Below are 17,879 nucleotides of genomic sequence, written 5' to 3'. Positions count from 1 at the left end.
ATCTTGGAACCATTAGCAATAAATCTTTGAGAACTTATAGGGGATGGGGAAGATCATAGAAGACTGGAGAAGGGCAAACATAGTACCTATCTTTAAAAAGGGTAACAAAGAGGACCCAGGGAATTATAGACCAGTCAACCTAACCTGGAAAGATACTAGAACACATTATTAAACAATAAGTTTGTAAGAACTTGAAGGATAATAAGGAATAGCCACCATGGCTTTGTCAAGAACAAATCATGCCAGCCAACCTGATTTCCATCTTTGACCGTGTTACCAGCCTAGTGGAAAGAGGGGAAACAGTAGATATGATTGTGATGGATTGTCCCCCTTCAAGATGCCACCTGACATACTGGGATACCACTGAGTCCACCTGTTCTACCAGCATGGACTCCCTTTAACCTGTTTTGCTGAGCCAGGTTCTTAAGCTGCCATCTAGCGTGCACACAGCCAGGGCCACACCCCACTGCAGAAAGACACAGACACTGAGATCAGCTCTGGGAAGGCTCAGCTTAAGGGACTTGCCCCAGCACTCGGGTATCCACCTCCCTTGGAGTGCAGACCCATAGGTATATTGTCTTGCGCGGCAGAGAAATCTATACAATGTAAGCTTATACATTCATTCTCTCCCTCAGTATGGAGGAGGATATGCACAACTTCTCCCCCCCCCCCCCGCCAGTTAGAAATGACAGAATCTGGGTTTAATAATAAACAAAACAAATTTTATTAAATATAAAAGGCAGATTTTAAGTGGTTAAAAGGGTAGCAAACAGAACAAAGCAGATTACTGAGCAAATAAAACAAAATACCCAAACTAAGCTTGATTCACTAAAGAAACATGTTACAAAATGTAATTTCTCACCCTAAACATTGAAGTAGGCAGGATGCAGAGTTTTTGTAGCTCAGAGTTCTAGTTATTTTTTCTTACAGACTGGCTCCCTGTCTCAGTCTGGACTCACCCCTGCCTTTCCCTTCAGGTTAGTTCCTTTGCCCCTTCAGGTTCTTTCAGCAGTCCTTCTTCTTGGGTAGGCCATGGAGGAGAGTGGAATGTCTTCCATCCCAGCCTTAAATAAAATTTACATAAGGCAGGAAGCCTTTTGTTTCCCAAACTTGACCTCCCCCTCCTTTTAGTGAAAGTGACAAGAAGTCCAAGATAATGTTCAGTATCAGGTGACAAGACCACCTGACCTAGTAGTATCACAGTTACATCCCAGGATGCCTCTCAGGAAGCAGAGAGATTAGTATTTTCACATTCTTGTTGTTTCTTCCTAATGGCCCATCAAATTTGATGGTCTATTGTCTGGTTGGTGTCTTCCCAATACACACCCAGTTTGAATTGTTTCATAGTTCATATTCCTAACTTTAGATACAGAAATGATACATGCATACAAATTGGATAATCACATTCAGTAAATCATAACCTTTCCAACGATATCTGACATGAGACATCTTGCATAAAGTATATCTGTTATGTCATATCCATATCATAAGCATATTTTCATAAAGAATATGGAGTGTAATGTCACAGTGATGCAAGCTTTTGACAGAGACCCACATGACAGTCTCACAAGCAAACTAAGGAAATGTGGTCTAGATGAAATTATTATAAGGTGGGTGCACAACTGATTGAAAGACAGTACTGAAAGAGTAATGATCACTGGTTCATTGTCAGATGGGGAGAGTGTACCTACTGGGGTCCTGAAGGGATCTATCATGGGTCTGATACTATTTGATATTTTAATTAGATATTGTAGTGGAGAGTATGCTTATAAAATTTGTAGATGACACCAAGTTGGGACAGTTGCTAGTACTTTAGAGGACAGGCTTAGAATTGAAAACAACCTTGACAAATTGGAGAATTGATCTGAATTCAACAAGATGAAAGTCAATGAAGACGAGTGGAAACTACTTCACTTAGAAAGGAAAAAATCAAATGCAAAACTACTAAATTAGGAATAACTGGCTAGGTGGTAGAACTGCTGAAAAGGATCTCAGGGTTATAGTAGATCACAAATGGAATATGAGTCAACGATGTGATTCAGCTGTGAAAAAAGCAAATATCATTCTGGGGTGTATTACCAGGAATGTCATATGTAAGACAGGGGAGGTAATTGTCCTGCTGTACTCAGCACTGGTGAGGACTTAGCTGGAGTGCTGTGTCCAATTCTGGGTGCCACATTTTAGGAAAGGTGTGGACAAATTGGAAAAAATCCAGAGAAGAGCAACAAAAATGATAAAAGGTTTAGAAAACCTGACCCATGAGGAAAGGTTAAAAAACCAGGGCGTGTTTAGTCTTGAGAAAAGAAAACTGGTGGAAGACCTGATAACAGTCTTCAAATATGTTAAAGGCTATTATAAAGCAACAGTGATCAATTCTTCTCTATGTCCAGTGAAGGTAAGACAAGAAGTAATGGGCTTAATCTGCAGCAAGGGAGAGTTAGGTTAGGTTTTTGGAAAAACTTTCCAACTATAAGGGTAGTAAAGCAGTAGAGGTGGCGTTTGTGTGACCTACCCAGTGCTGAACGATTATGTGCTTCACAATTATAAACCCTCCAAAGAATTTGAAGATTTACCCATATCGGAGGGAGGCTAATTCTTAATGTGGAGATTGTGAAACATACCTGTAGGAGTGTCCCTGTGCCCAGGGCAGCATAATGATCTCCAGGGAGACAGATGTGGTCAGTATCGTGTCATCCTCCAACTTTGAATGGGAGGAAGGTCCAGTCACCATCCACTCCTGCCATAACCTGCCAGAGCAATAATCATCTCTCATCACAAGGAAAAGGTGGTAGCACTGTGTAATGGGATCTCCAGAGTACAACCTGGAACTGGGGTACCGCAGTGCCCCCTTAACTCCCCAGTCTGGGCTGTCTCTCACACTGTTTTGCTAGTGACAAGTAGTGAACCTCTCCAGGCACTGTTATCACTGACTCCCAACATGTGGAGCCTCACACTCAGCTAAATTACATGAATGCTCCCTGAGCCACTCACAAATCACACAGAGAAAGGCACCAGCAAATGTCCCAAGCCCCCAGCCTTGCACCTCAGAAGCCTTACTCTCTTGCCTTAGTCAGAAGCCTTACTACCCAGTCTGCTCCTCCCTTGATGTGGCAAGGACACACACGAGCCTTTGTAAACTGAGCTGAGCTTTCCCAAGCACTTCAACCAAAACACACTGTTTTAGGTAAAATATAAAACAGATTTATTAACTACAGAAAGATTTTAAGTGATTATAAGTGGTAGGCATAAAAGGTAAGCAGACCACCTAAATCTTAAACCTTATTAAATTAGGCAGTATTTGGATGAAGCAGTTTTCCTCACCCCACTGGATGTTGAAGGTAGGTTAGCAATTTTAATACACAGGCTTCCCCTTTAAACCTGGGATTAGTCTCCTTGGTTCAGGTCTTTGTCTTCTCAGTGTTGTTGCTTCCAGCATAGGTGGGGGAGGAGAAAGGCCAAAGCATGATCCCATTGTCCCCTATTTATATCCTCAGTCCATGTGCCTGAAAAACACTAACCCAGACATGTCCTGGTGGATTTTGCTGGGGCACAGAGTTAAGCAATCCCCCATTATGTGATGTTTACACAGCCCCAGGGTGGAAAAAAATCAATGATTTTTTTTTAAATAAAAAAAATTGGATTTTTTTATTTAAATAGTTTTTTCCTCAAAAAGCATTTTATCAAAAAAATCCGATCTAAAGATACTTTTAATTAGATACATTATAGCTCCATTATAGCTCAAATCTATCTCATCAAGGAATAGAGATTATAAATTCTAATTCTATAGCATGATACAATATATTCATGTAATGTTTAAGAAAAGTTTTGTAAATGAGTTCCAATAGTTCATGGATTAGGGACCCAATTTTATGGGATTCCAGGGGCTTCTGTACAGATTATTTAGCAGCTTGGACACAGACAATGTTGCAAATGTATCCAAGATGAGAAGAAATTATTTAGAAGAGAGTGAAGAGAGTCCCAAGCGAATAACATACGGTTGCAGTGCTCATTTGATGCACCTCCTACCCAAAGACTTCAGTGTTCCAGAAATAAAGGCTAATGTTGCAATTGCAAAATACTTCCATAACAACCACTTTGCAGCAGCTGCTCTGAAAAAAGTGGGAGGAACCAGGCTAATTCTCCCACAAGACGTGCGATGGAACTCAGCAGTGGACTGTTTTGAGCACTATATCAAGAGCTGGCCTAATCTGATGACAGTTTCTTGAACAAAATCATGAAAAAAACAGATGGCACTGTCACAGCCAAAGTTCTCCACATTGGGCTGAAGAGAAATGTTGAACACATGCCGAATACCCTGAAGCCTATTTCTGTAGCCTTGAACAAAATGCAGGGAAACAGCTGTTTTATTGCTGACGCTGTTGAAATTTGGAAAGAACTGAGTGAGATCTTGAAAAGAGAAATATGCAACGACAGAGTTAAATTACAAGCATTAAAAAAACAAATGGGACAAGCACTATCTCCAGCTCATTTTCTTGCAAATATTCTCAATACTCAGTACCAGGGTCAAACCTTAACTGCTGAAGAAGAGGAGTTGGCGATGACATGGACATCCAGCAATCATCCCTCCATAATGCCAGCTATAATAGACTTCAGAGCTAAGGGTGAATCATTCAAGAAATATATGTTTGCTGATGACGTTTTAAAGAAAATCACACCAATGAACTGGAGGAAGTCACTTAAGCATTTGGATTCAGAGACTGTTGAAGTGATGATCTCACTTTTAACAGCAGTAGCTTCTTCTGCTGGTGTAGAAAGAATATTTTCTTCCTTTGGACTACTTCATTCCAAATTGAGAAATCGTTTTGGACCTGAAAAAGCAGGAAAGATTGTTCATAATCTGGAAAAGAAAAACAAACACAGGAAAATGAAGATGAAGACAATTGAGTTAGCTGCAGAAGCCAATATTGTAAGTTTCTCATGTTGACCTGGCTGACATAGTCGATTTCATTTTTGTTTTTGTTTTTTTTAAATATTTCATTTAACTATTTTAGTTAAAAACAATTTTAACAAAAACAAACCTGATTTTAAAAAACTTGAATGTTTAACTAAATTCAAAAATTCATATGCTTGTTTTGTTAAAATATATATGCTGTTGAAGAAAAAAATCCAGAATACATTAACCTTGTTGTTGTTTTAGTTAAATAAAGCAATTTAAATGTCTGTCTGGAGATGTTCTCTTCCTAATACAGCATGGCAAGAAAATCCTCCAAATATTAATGATTAACTGGTTGAATTGGAGATAGTTCACTTCCCAGTGACTTCATGAATATCTGCTTCAATTACCTTTTGGTAAATGAAATAACCAAACAATCATTCATTTTCTGATATAGCTGTAAAACTAATCTGAAAAGTTTTCAAAATAAATCACTTTAAAAATGTATAGTGTGTACCTTCTAAAAATAAAACTTACATCTATCTCTGAGTTGTGAAGAATATGTATTAAAGTTATAACAATCAATAAGAATGCACTTCTATGTAGAAATCCATGATTAAATAGTCTTCCTGACTAGTGATTCAAATGCTGATTTAAATCATGATTTAACTCAATTTGATTTAAATCAAATCCACCATACACAGCCCCTTACAGCATTGTAAATCCCTTGATTACAACTCCCCTACTGATTAATGGTTGTTTAACACCTTCCTGGGAATGGATACCTCCTTTGTTGTCACTGGGGAACTAGCAATGGAGACTCTCAAATTTACAACATATTTCAGTAACAACCATACAGCAAAATCTCATAATTTCATACATACTAACTATATATATATATATATATATATATATATATATATATATATATATATATATATATATATTAACAGAACAATGGGTGTCAGAAGTTCATAATCTTTCATATGATATCTTACATGGCTTTGTCTGAAATATATCAATTATATGACGGGGTGAATATGGGGGTTCCAGGGTGCAGTTTTCAGGTAAAGATTGCCACAACTTGTCTCAGAGGCTTTCCTCAATGAGGACCTCCTGCCATTCTTGACCACGTCCCCGGGGAGGGTGTTGGGGTGATCAGACCTGTGGGCCATCATATTGCACTTGTTTTTAAGTCTGCCTCCTTCACCAAGTAACCTCAATACTCACTCACTCCCAACGTCTTGGGGGTCAGGGAGCACATCTCCTTTGGCTGTCCAGACTAGGCAGCTGGCTGGGAGCCAGAGGTGCATTTGGCAGCCCTTAAAAGAATCACAGTTACCCTGCACTGGGGTGCAGAGTGAGGCAGCCTGGCAGCAATGAAGGAAACCCTCTCTGCTGGTCCCACTCAATGCTTGCCTGTTCTGTTCATTCCCTCTGAAGCACCTGGCACTGGCTGCTGTTGGAAGACAGGATACTAGGCTAGCTGGACCATTGGTCTGACCCAGTACAGCCGTTCTTATGTTCATTTTTCTATCCAGCCACAGTGGAGGAGGGGATTGAGTGATGTGGGAGAGGGTTGTCTCACCTGCTCTGCACTTTAGACTCAGAGAGGTAATCAAACCCATGTCCATACTCAGCTGGATAGCGCAGCCATCTCTCCCACTGCTAGAGAAACCTGAGTTAGCACACACCTCGCCATTCATGATCCTTCATGACCCTCTAGAGAAACATTGTTATGACTTTTACCTCTTTCTGGGGATCCTAACTACAGGTGTAGCTACCAGTTGTGCCTATATTCAAGAGGATAAATTCTCAATAAAGATTGTATGAAACTTGGATGTAGTATAAGAACATAAATCATCACTGATGTATCTGAGGCTTCTAGTCAGCAAAGCATCTAAACATGTGCTTAACTTCATAGTGGGCTTAAGTCCATCCTTATTCAACAAAGCACATGGTTATTTTTAAAAATTTATTAAGCCCCAATGAAGCTGAGGAGACTAAGTGCATACCTACACGTTTTCCTGAATCAGGGCCTGAGTGCCTAATACTACCTGTCTATTTGACACAGCCAATAGTTGTACATAAAAAATATAGTAATTGTATAATAGATACTATTTCCTTTTTTTTTTTTTTAAATGCAGGCCGGGGCGGGGGGAGGGGGTGTTCTTTTCCACTTTAAATTCTGATTACTAAGGATTTTCTTTTCCATTGCGTTACACCCTAGAAGTGAAACAAGCTCAAATTGTTGAATGCTGGTGTATTCAGACACATAATAATTACTTGTGTGCCAGGTCCCTTCCTCTGTAGACTCTTCAGTTTTCATGCACGCACAATGGATGATGGCCTAAAAAAGTGTCCACTGCTTTGTAAGGGCTTTGTGTATTTGGTACACTAGATGGCACAAGTGTCCTTTTGTGAACTGACAATAACATAACCAACCTAGAAACAAAGCTGAAAATACACCACCCATAGCTGTCTATTGCTTCTTTGTTTGAAGATAGTGGCCCATGGGAGAAGTATAGATTTGTCATGGTTGGGGGAACAAAAGATGAATGCACAGCAGTTCAAAATAATAACCTAATCATAATTAATACCTGCAGCATTTATTGTATTACTATCAATCCTGATGAATTCTTTAGGTATTAATGTGAACGTTGGTAGCGATTCTATGGGATTTCAACTAGACTTCAGCGTTAATTGCATGCATATTTTGAAGCGTTAGCAACAAGTACTATCTAGCATGCAATGCCTACTAACCATGGAGAATTCCAGTTTGGAACAGTTCAGACTTTGGAGGGGGAGAGCTAAGAAAAGGAACTGACACAGCAGGGCAGGACACTTTCCAAAAGAACATGCATGCTCAGGCAGGTTGAGAGGACTACACAATGCAGGCAGCTCCCCTCCTTTCAGAGATGAAGCAGCCATTGATTTCCACAAGACACTAATGTAAAAATTGCCAGGCCCACTCCTCTCACTACGACCTCTTTGATAGCCACTTTAAAATTTTGCCCCCAGAGATACCCATCAACAGGTAACTAGCTATTAAAATAAGGAGCAAACAAATAGAGTTTGGGGATTTGTTACCCAAAACTAATACCAGAACATGATGACCAGGAGTTGTTCTCTTCCATGTTCATCACTATCACTGCAGCATGAGAGGGAGAAATAAAGGAAGAAACAGAAAGAGAGAAATAAATGGAGAGCGGGCCTGGCTAATAAATTGAATGAAGTGGCATGTCATACAGCTAACAACCTATATTATGTCCATTGGGTCATACAAATGCCACACCCCCTGGCATCTTAGTACAGATTTCCAGTACAGATTAAGGCAATCATCTTTAAAAATACAAGGTTCTGTGCTGTTATGTTTAGATTCTTCTACTGTAGATTCTTCATCATGATAGCAGAGTTCCACACTGAAAACGTACAAGGTGACTTACACTAACAATGTACCGTACATGTAAGTTCTTCCATTCAAAATATGTTTTTTCTGTATCCAGCAATGGAAACAAGCCATTAAAGTCTTAGCCTCTTACAGAAGAACTAAGCTGATGCTATCTACTCCAATCAATTTAATTTCAGCAGCACTATATCCTCTCTGTAGATGATAGTAATGAACATATCTGGGAATTAGATCAAGAGGACATGTTACAAATCCTCAAATTATAAACCCATAGAAACTAAAATGCTAGTGAAAAAGGTAATAAATTGCTACCAGTTGCTCTGTGACATTGGATACTTTCAGAATCAAGTAAAGTAAGATCTTGAACCTCAACAGTGCATGAGTACTTTACAGGGCAGGATGCGCTGGTGGTTGTGGTGGGGAGGGGCAGTGGAGTTAACCAGAGGAAAAGGTGATTTTCTTTGTATTTTTTCATATCTTTTGACGAAACATAATTTCAAAGAAAAGCAGAGGTTGATGGAGAAAATAAAGGCCAACCTCAACTAATACTTGTTCTGCACCGTGGACTGCGTAAGAAGAGGTGAGGTTTGTGAAAGGATTCACCCAGCAATGAAGCCAAAGCAAAGAAGAGCATGAACTACAGTATCTCCTTTCCAGCAGCCAGTTACATAAATTAGATTTCTCCTGGGCTAACCTGACTTGTCTGGGAAAATGTTCAAACTTTTCATTTCTGTAACAGGAATTTATGTATTTCCTTTTAGTTTCTCCCCCACCCCCAGTATTCATGTCAGGGAGACTTCTAATTTGATTCCACTCATCTAATGCTAACACTTCTGTTTATTCAGCAGGCCCAGCCACACACACAATGGTCTCAGCTTCTTGCAGAGTATGCCAAGAAGAGCCTCCTGCACAGGCTCATTCTGCAAATTGTGTGGGCTATTGTCTCAGAGATGTATTCAGAGAAGTGTTTCATTATATGCTGCTTTTATATTCAGTGCATTTTTTGTAATGGCCCAGGATCTTAGGAGCCATATACACAAAATACATAGAGCAGCACTGTCCATACACATTTTAACTAACCTTGGTTGTCTTCTCTTGCACACCTGAGCTAGGATGAACTGTATAAGGTAAACTTGTTATAGCAATATTACTGATATGATGGTCTGTTGCTTCTTGTGGGGTTTTTTTAACAGTAACGCAAGTTAGCTGTTTTGAGGTTGTTGGGTCTCTTTTACCTTATGCTGCAAAGTTTCTCCTCTTAATTTGAGTGAAAATAAATGCCCAAATGGGCAAGGATAGACTTGTGGCTAGAGCAAAGGAATGGGGTCAGGACATTTGCCTTCCATTCCTGGCTCTGACGTGGCCTTCGTGTCTGACTTTGGACAAATAGCTTAGCAACCCTGTGCTTCCATTATCCTATTTGTACGATAGAGCTAATACTTTCCTCCCTTCCAAGGTACTGTGAGGCATAGTGTAAACTCTTTGGGTCAGGGAACATCTTTTGGGTCTATGTTTGTACAGCGGCTAGCATGTTGGGCTCCTGGTCCATGCCTGGGGCTCCTAAGTATTATGGTAATACTACTAATAATAATTAATAAATACTTCATTTCCATTTGAAAAGTGCTCTGAGACACTTTCATGGGAGGATGCTCTAGTGTGAATAAAACACATTTATTTCCTCCACCTCCCACACCGGTTTCAGGAAATAAAACCATTCTACAGATCATTAAAAGCGGCAAAGAGTCCTGTGGCACCTTATAGACTAATAGACATATTGGAGCATAAGCTTTTGTGGGTGAATACCCACTTCATCAGATGCATGTAGTGGAAATTTCTAGAGGCAGGTATAAATATGCAAGCAAGAATCAGGCTAGGGATAACAAGGTTAGTTCAATCAGGGAGGATGAGGCCCTCTTCTAGCAGTTGAGGTGTGAACACCCCCAAGGGAGGAGAAACTGCTTTTGTAGTTGGCTAGCCATTGACAGTCTTTGTTTAATCCTGAGCTGATGGTGTCAAATTTGCAAATGAACTGAAGCTCAGCAGGTTCTCTTTGAAGTCTGGTCCAGAAGTTTTTTTGCTGCAGGATGGCTACCTTTAAATCTGCTATTGTGTGTCAGGGAGGTTGAAGTGTTCTGCTACAGGTTTTTGTATATTGCCATTCCTAATATCTGATTTGTGTCCATTTATCCTTTTACGTAGGGACTGTCCAGTTTGGCCGATGTACATAGCAGAGGTGTATTGTTGGTACATGATGGCATATATTATATTGGTGGACGTGCAGGTGAATGAACCGGTGATGATGTGGCTGATCTGGCTAGGTCCTGTGATGGTGTCGCTGGTGTAGATATGTGGGCAGAGTTGGCATCGAGGTTTGTTGCATGAATTGGTTCCTAAGTTAGAGTTACTATGGTGCGGTGTGTAGTTGCTGGTGAGAATATGCTTCAGGTTGTCTGTGGGCAAGGACTGGCCTGCCTCCCAAGACCTGTGAAAGTGAGGGATTGTTGTCCAGGATGGGTTGTAGATCACTGATGATGTGTTGGAGAGGTTTTAGCTGAGGACTGTATGTGATGGCCAGTGGAGTTCTGTTGGTTTCTTTCTTGGGCTTGTCTTGCAGCAGGAGGCTTCTGGGTACGCGTCTGGCTCTGTTGATCTGTTTCCTTATTTCTTTGTGTGGGTATCGTAGTTTTGAGAATGCTTGGTGAAGATCTTGTAGGTGTTGGTCTCTTTCTGAGGGGTTGGAGCAAATGAGGTTGTACCTCAGCGTTTGGCTGTAGACAATGGATTGTGTGGTGTGTCCAGGATGGAAGCTGGAGGTATGAAGGTAGGCATAGCGGTCAGTGGGTTTTCGGTATAGGGTGGTGTTAACGTGACCGTCACTTATTTGCACCATGGTGTCTAGGAAGTGGACCTCCCGTGTAGTTTGGTCCAGGCTGAGGTTGATGGTGAGGTGGAAGCTATTGAAATCGTAGTAGAATTCTTCCAGGGTTTCCTTCCCATGGGTCCAGATGATGAAGATGTCATCAATGTACTATAGGTAGAGAAGGGGTGTGAGTGCACGAGAGCTTAGGAAGCGTTGTTTCAGGTCGGCCATAAAAATGTTGGCATATTGTGGGGCCGTGCGGGTGCCCATAGCAGTGCCACTGGTCTGGAGGTATATATTGTCACCAAATTTGAAATAATTGTGCATGAGGATAAAGTCACAGAGCTCAGCAACCAGTTGTGCCATGGCATCATCAGGGGATACTGTTCCTGATAGCTTGTATTCCATCTGTGTGTGGGATGTTTGTATAGAGAGCCTCTACATCCGTGGTGGCTAGGATGGTGTTTTCTGGAAGATCACCAATGCATTGTAGTTTTCTCAGGAAATCAGTGGTGTCACGGAGATAGCTGGGACTGCTGGTGGCGTAGGGTCCGAGTAGAGTGTCCACATATCTGTACAGTCCTTCAGTGAGGGAGCCAATGCCCAAGATTATGGGGCATCCAGGATTTCCGAGTTTGTGGATCTTGGGTAGTAGATAGAATAACCCCAGTCGGGGCTCTAAGGGTATGTTGATTTGTTCCTGTGTTAGTGTAGGGAGTGTCCTGAGTAGATGGTGCAGTTTCTTAGTGTATTCCTCAGTGGGATCTGAGGAAAATGGCCTGTAGAATTTGGTATTGGAGAGTTGTCTGGCAGAGATCATTATTAATGATTATGATGATTTGACTTTCATGGTTAAAAGCCAATAATTTTGAGGATGCAAATCTAATAACTCATATTGGTATATGGTGTTCTTGTAGCTTTATCTGTCCCAGGATATTCGAGAGATAAGGTGGGTGAGGTAATATCTTTGACTGGACCAATTTCTGCTGGTGAGTGAGACAAGCTTTCGAGCGTATACAGAGCTCTTCAGGTCTTATTTGTCTGAAGTAGAAACTTAGCTCAAGTCACTAGAGGGTGCTAGAAGTACTGATGTTAAACACACACACACACACTTTACTACTATTTATAAATACTTGATTAACCCTGTGTGACTATTCTAGGCAGCTCCATGTTTTCATATTTTGAATTTTAAAATAAATTTTGACTAGGCGGTCACCCACTTCAGAGTGGCTGCAGGCTGAGCACATGGCACACACCAGTGGCTCCTGGCACCCATTCATTCCACACCACAATCTCCCCCTCCCCCCCCCCCCCGCAACATCCTCTCATCCCCCTCTATTTCAGGGACTCAGTGCAACTCTCCTCAACTCCTCCCTAATGCCTGGGGCTCTGTGTGTGTCTCTTTGCATCTCCTCTCCCCATCCATGGCCCAGGCTCTATGTTCCCCCATTCCCTCCTCCTATACAAGGGTCCTCCTATCATCCTGCCATCCCAGGGGTTCTGTCTCTCTCCCATCCCAACCTTCCCCACGCTGGGGACTCTGTGTGCCCCTTTCCTCCTCTTTCCACATACCAGGGTCCCATAATCTCCCCTGCTCCTGGCCTGGTGTTCTATATGCCCCATTTCCCGCTTCTCCTACTAGGATCTTCCATGCCAGAGGCTGTGTGCACACCTCCTTTTCCCCACTTCTCCCACTTCCCCACCATTATTCTGTTGTAATTGTCTTGTGCCACAGTAATCCCATCAGGCCATGAAGCTTGAGAATGAATTCGGCAACTCTTCTAGGGTCCCCTGTAAGGGCTTGATCCCAGGAATCAAAGCCAATGAGCACCGTTTGCCTAAAACTATTACACTAAAAAGTGTGGGCAGATGTTAGCCTGCTCCCAACGCATCTTGCAGCGTGGCTATATCTTGGTCTCATCTCTATTGATTTTCATTCCTGCGTGTGCCCTGTCTGCAATCCCACAATAGTAAGATTTATTAGTATAGATAGTATTTTCCAAGATGTTTCAATATCAATCAGAGGATCTTTTATCTTTCAACCATTTATGTCAGCTAATATTTCCCTTGATAGGGTGTCAATAGCCTCAACTGCTGTCATTCCTACTTGACAGGTTTCAGAGTAGCAGTCGTGTTAGTCTGTATCCGCAAAAAGAAAAGGAGGACTTGTGGCACCTTAGAGACTAACCAATTTATTTGAGCATAAGCTTTCGTGAGCTACAGCTCACTTCATCGGATGCATGCAGTGGAAAATACAGTGGGGAGATTTTATATACACAGAGGACATGAAACAATGGGTGTTACCATACACACTGTAAGGAGAGTGATCATGTACTCCTGCTGGTAATAGCTCACCTTACCTGATCACTCTTGTTAGTGTGTAGGGTAACACCCATTGTTTCACGATCTCTGTGTATATAAAATCTCCCCAATGTATTTTCCACTGCATCCGATGAAGTGAGCTGTAGCTCACGAAAGCTTATGCTCAAATAAATTGGTTAGTCTCTAAGGTGCCACAAGTACTCCTTTTCTTTTTCCAACCTGTGTTTCCGATCCTCCAACTTGGTTAGATCATCAGCTACCTCACTCTCATATATGCCACTGTGTGATGGAATTACAGTATTGTGAAGTTGATTGCCTCACTCTCAGATCCTCTGAGCCTCCTGATGAACTGCAGTGCTGATAGCATTCTGATTTCCTTAAAAAGAGCTGATGATTGACACCTGCAAGTCAACAAACAGCACAACATCCATCTGTATTTCTGCTCTGTTTATTTCTTGCCCTGCAGTGAGAATAGCTTTCGTTTCAGATATATTCCCGACTAATGCACTTTCTTGTACTCTCTCCATTAGGCCATGGAGTAAAGACACCACAACCACCATTCCTGCAGGATTTTGAGCCATCAGTGTACACATGAATCTGGTTGCCGTGTGACCCTCATTGTGGTAGTGGGGTGTTCCCACAGGAACTCTCTGGCTGCCATATTCCCACCATATCCTGAAGTTGCAGAAGAGAGTTTGGAAACATGAGCACCATTATCCTTCCTTTTGTCTGGGATAAGTCATTCCGGGTGTCAACATGTTCAGCTGTACTGGGAAGATAGGCAGAGATGTTGTTAATGGGTGCCATCAACCAGTTGGTTGATATATAGACCATTGCAGAGATGCTTGAGCGTGAAGCTGTACTAAAGAGCTCACACAAACTTCATGTGTCCTTCATTTTACCCCTTTGGATTTTCCAGTTTTCCCCAAAAATCAATAGGGTTCTCGCCATTGATCCCTAGAACCTTCCCTGAAATTTTGGAATTGATCAGCGGTCACATTCCAAAGTTATCACATGACAGACAGACAGAGAAACACAAATACTGTTGAGTGTAAAGGTGGCAAGTTATTGGGCAGGAAGCCAGGGTGTGAATCTACAGTAAGCCCTGTAGCAGGGGCCATATGGCAAGTTACTGCACGGCAAGCTGGTGCTACTGTAGAATCATATTCTGGTTTGCCACAAAGTAAGTCGCTGCATGGACAAGCCCTAAAGCCTTTGCAAGCTTGGTCACTAGTTAAGTGAGGTTTTTTCCATTATGGCTCAATATGCTGCACAGGAGAGGTGCAAATATGCAATGAGTTTACCTATACTTGATTATTTTTGCCAAAAACTAACACTTAAAGCTCTTTAAAAGCAAGCTGTCTTGGAGAAATCCTTGTGAGACGTGCTTAGAGGCTTATTTCTGGCTGTAGCATCACCATCTTTGGATGCTTTTCTCACTCAATGTGCAGGAGCAATTTCACTCATACTGAAAACTCAACCAAAATGGGATGGCAAACTAGAGAGACTATGAAGGAAAGTACAAAAGGGAAATCAAATGATCCAAGTGGCAGACTTGTTTTCTTACAACAGGCAGAACTTTTTACTGTTTGGAGGATTGATTCTCTGCAATATACCTAGCAAAATCAGGGACAGTATACAGCCATTGCACAGAATGCTAGACAAGAAAACATGCTATCTGCCAGCTAATTTTCTCCCTTTGAAGTCCATTGCAAAACTCCCAGTTTCGGTTTTTTATTCTCCTCATTCAGTTTGCTCACAATGTTATCTTACATTTAGATAGCACTTTTCATCCTTCAGTAATACAGAAGTGCTTAATTACTTATGCACTTACAGGTATCACTTTGCCAATTGCTGACATGCAGCCACTTCTGGGATTGAAAGTAGCATATAATAGGTACATGGTATGTTGCACAGCAGAGCTCTGTATTTGGTTCACATTTAGAACTACAGTAATGGCTGGAACCTTTAGGTTCAGTGCAAGCAAGACTGAAGTTAACAGGACCCTTTCTCATTAATTTCAGTGGCAGCATTTGCAAAGTCACAGATTTTCTGTTATTTGGTATCTGACAGCTTAAATTTAGCATAAACTAACAGGGACCCGAGAAAACTATCATTATGGTATAACAGTGAGTATTGGCTCTCATCCCTGGCTGTGCAGCTGACTTCACCCAAATTACTGTGGGTTTAAAATCTGGCTATGCTAGTGCAAACCCATGCAAAGGAAATTGTAGAGAATACCATGTATCTAGATTTGGAAGGATGAAGGGCCAAATAGTTCTTTGTGGGATTAGAACCTGTGGCATGCCAAACCTGAACCTTAAACTATCCTCGGATAACTTGCCAACCGTTCATCATTTTAAAGTGTTGTGCTGTTATCCATCTGCTAAGGAAAAATGTGTGTGTACAGATAATACTGTATAATAAGCACCTGTGCAAAGCATAACCTAGAACAAGTAGGCTATTTTGTAATATTTGGAAGTAGGCACAAGAAATAGATCCCTTACAGGTAGAGTCCCATGCACAAAATAACTATAGACTATGCATTACAAATTCTCACTTCTGTTTGCAGAGGAGAATTTTGCCCTTAGGGGCAAAGCCACTCCCTAGCACCCAGCCTGAGTGTCTCCCTAATGCCCAGCCAAGATCCTCCCCATCAGGGGGAAGAATCCTCCCCCTGAGGCTGAAAATCAGGAGTGAAGCAACTCTGGGAAAGCTTTTTTTTTCTTTTCTTTTTTTTTTAAACTAAACATCCTTGTGGTAGGATACATTGCAGAGCTGTAAGATATTTTGCTTTTGGATAGAATGATCAAAATGAAAACTTCATCAAAATTCACATTAAAAAAAAAAAGAGAGACAAACACACAACTGTGTTTCAGAAATCCCTTATTCTGTTTCTGTGAGTCTGATCATGCCACTCCTTGATTCATTAATATAACATAACCTGGAGCCATGTCAATACCATGCTTTTAAGCAGAAATCCTTATTGAAACCAATAAGGAATTCTGCCTACAAAGCAATACAGTCATGACTCATAAAAAATAAATTTATGCTAGGTCAAGCAAAGCCATTTTAAATAACAGCTGTAATGATCTGTGTTCAAACTGAAAAACATTCACTGCACTGTAGTATATTAATATTTTTTATTTAATTATGTTTTGTTTAAGGCCAAATGCAAGAGTTTTCCTGACTAATGAGTGTAGGAGTTTGCCCTTGTACTCCACCAGCACAGAACAAAAAAAATATATGCTACATAGCATAAAAAGTGCATCACGCCATTTTGCATATTGTAACTAGAGATATACCAATAAAACACAGGTGAAAATGTCTTTGCATATAAGTGTGTGTGTGTGTGTGTGTGTGTAATATACATTTTTCTGCACAAATTACTCAGCAGAAACTCCAAAGCCCTGTATTTCTCCTTGCTTTCCCCATTCAGTGCTTTCCACGTCAGACCGTGTAGGACTTAACCCTTTACAGTACATCATTTTTTTTCCAAGTCATTTTTTGTAAGCTGCCGATTGAGCCATAAACATAAATCATCACTAAGAGAAGCCCCTTTAGAAAACGTGTATTTTTATAGGAGATGTGAATGTTTTACTTGGCAGTTTGGTCCACTTCCTAAATATTGCTCTCGCTATTGTTTATTAGCCTGCTGCAAACTGTAAAGTGCATTCATACTCTGAAAAATGACCCAAAATAGTATTGTGGGTTTTCACGTTTATGATCTCCCACTGACCCCATAACAGACTCAGTTAGAAAAATCATCTTTTTTACTTTTAAACTATCAGTGCTGCAAGCTCAGTCTGGGATCGGAAAGTCAAGCTGTGTTCTTTCTGGCTCATGTATCCTCATCGCCAGTAAAAAATTATATCGACAATCAGAGGACCAGACTGGGATACTCTCATTCATCCTGAATAGTGGCAATTTACAGCATGAGTAGTGACATTCAGTGGAACTTCTTGTGATGTAAGATACTGCTCAGCACTGGTAAGGGGATCACAGTCTGCCCCAGAATTTTTTGATGATGCATTAGCCAGAGAAGAATCCAAGTCCCTCTCCCATAGCTGGGCAAGGTTGCAATACTAGCTGGAGAAAAATGAAGCAAAGGTGTATTTTTTGTCAGAAAACTAAACACCAATTAGCCTGATCATGACACAAGATCTGTTAAGTAAGAAAGTACCAATTTTATGTAATCACTTGCTTATCACCTATTCCATTCTATTCCATATAGGTTTTTATGCCAAACATCACCATAATATCTGAGTACCTTCCAGTAGTGCATTAAGTGATTCCACCTCGATCATATGTTGTTTATTCTCTCATTCTCTCCCCAGAGGAAGAAGCATTTAGAGAGGAGTGTCTTGTTTTGCTAGTTTGCTTGTTAAATATAC

This window comes from Natator depressus, chromosome 2, assembly GCF_965152275.1.
Source record: "Natator depressus isolate rNatDep1 chromosome 2, rNatDep2.hap1, whole genome shotgun sequence".
NCBI lineage: Eukaryota > Metazoa > Chordata > Testudines > Cheloniidae > Natator > Natator depressus.
Note: the sequence above shows the minus strand (reverse complement) of the source record.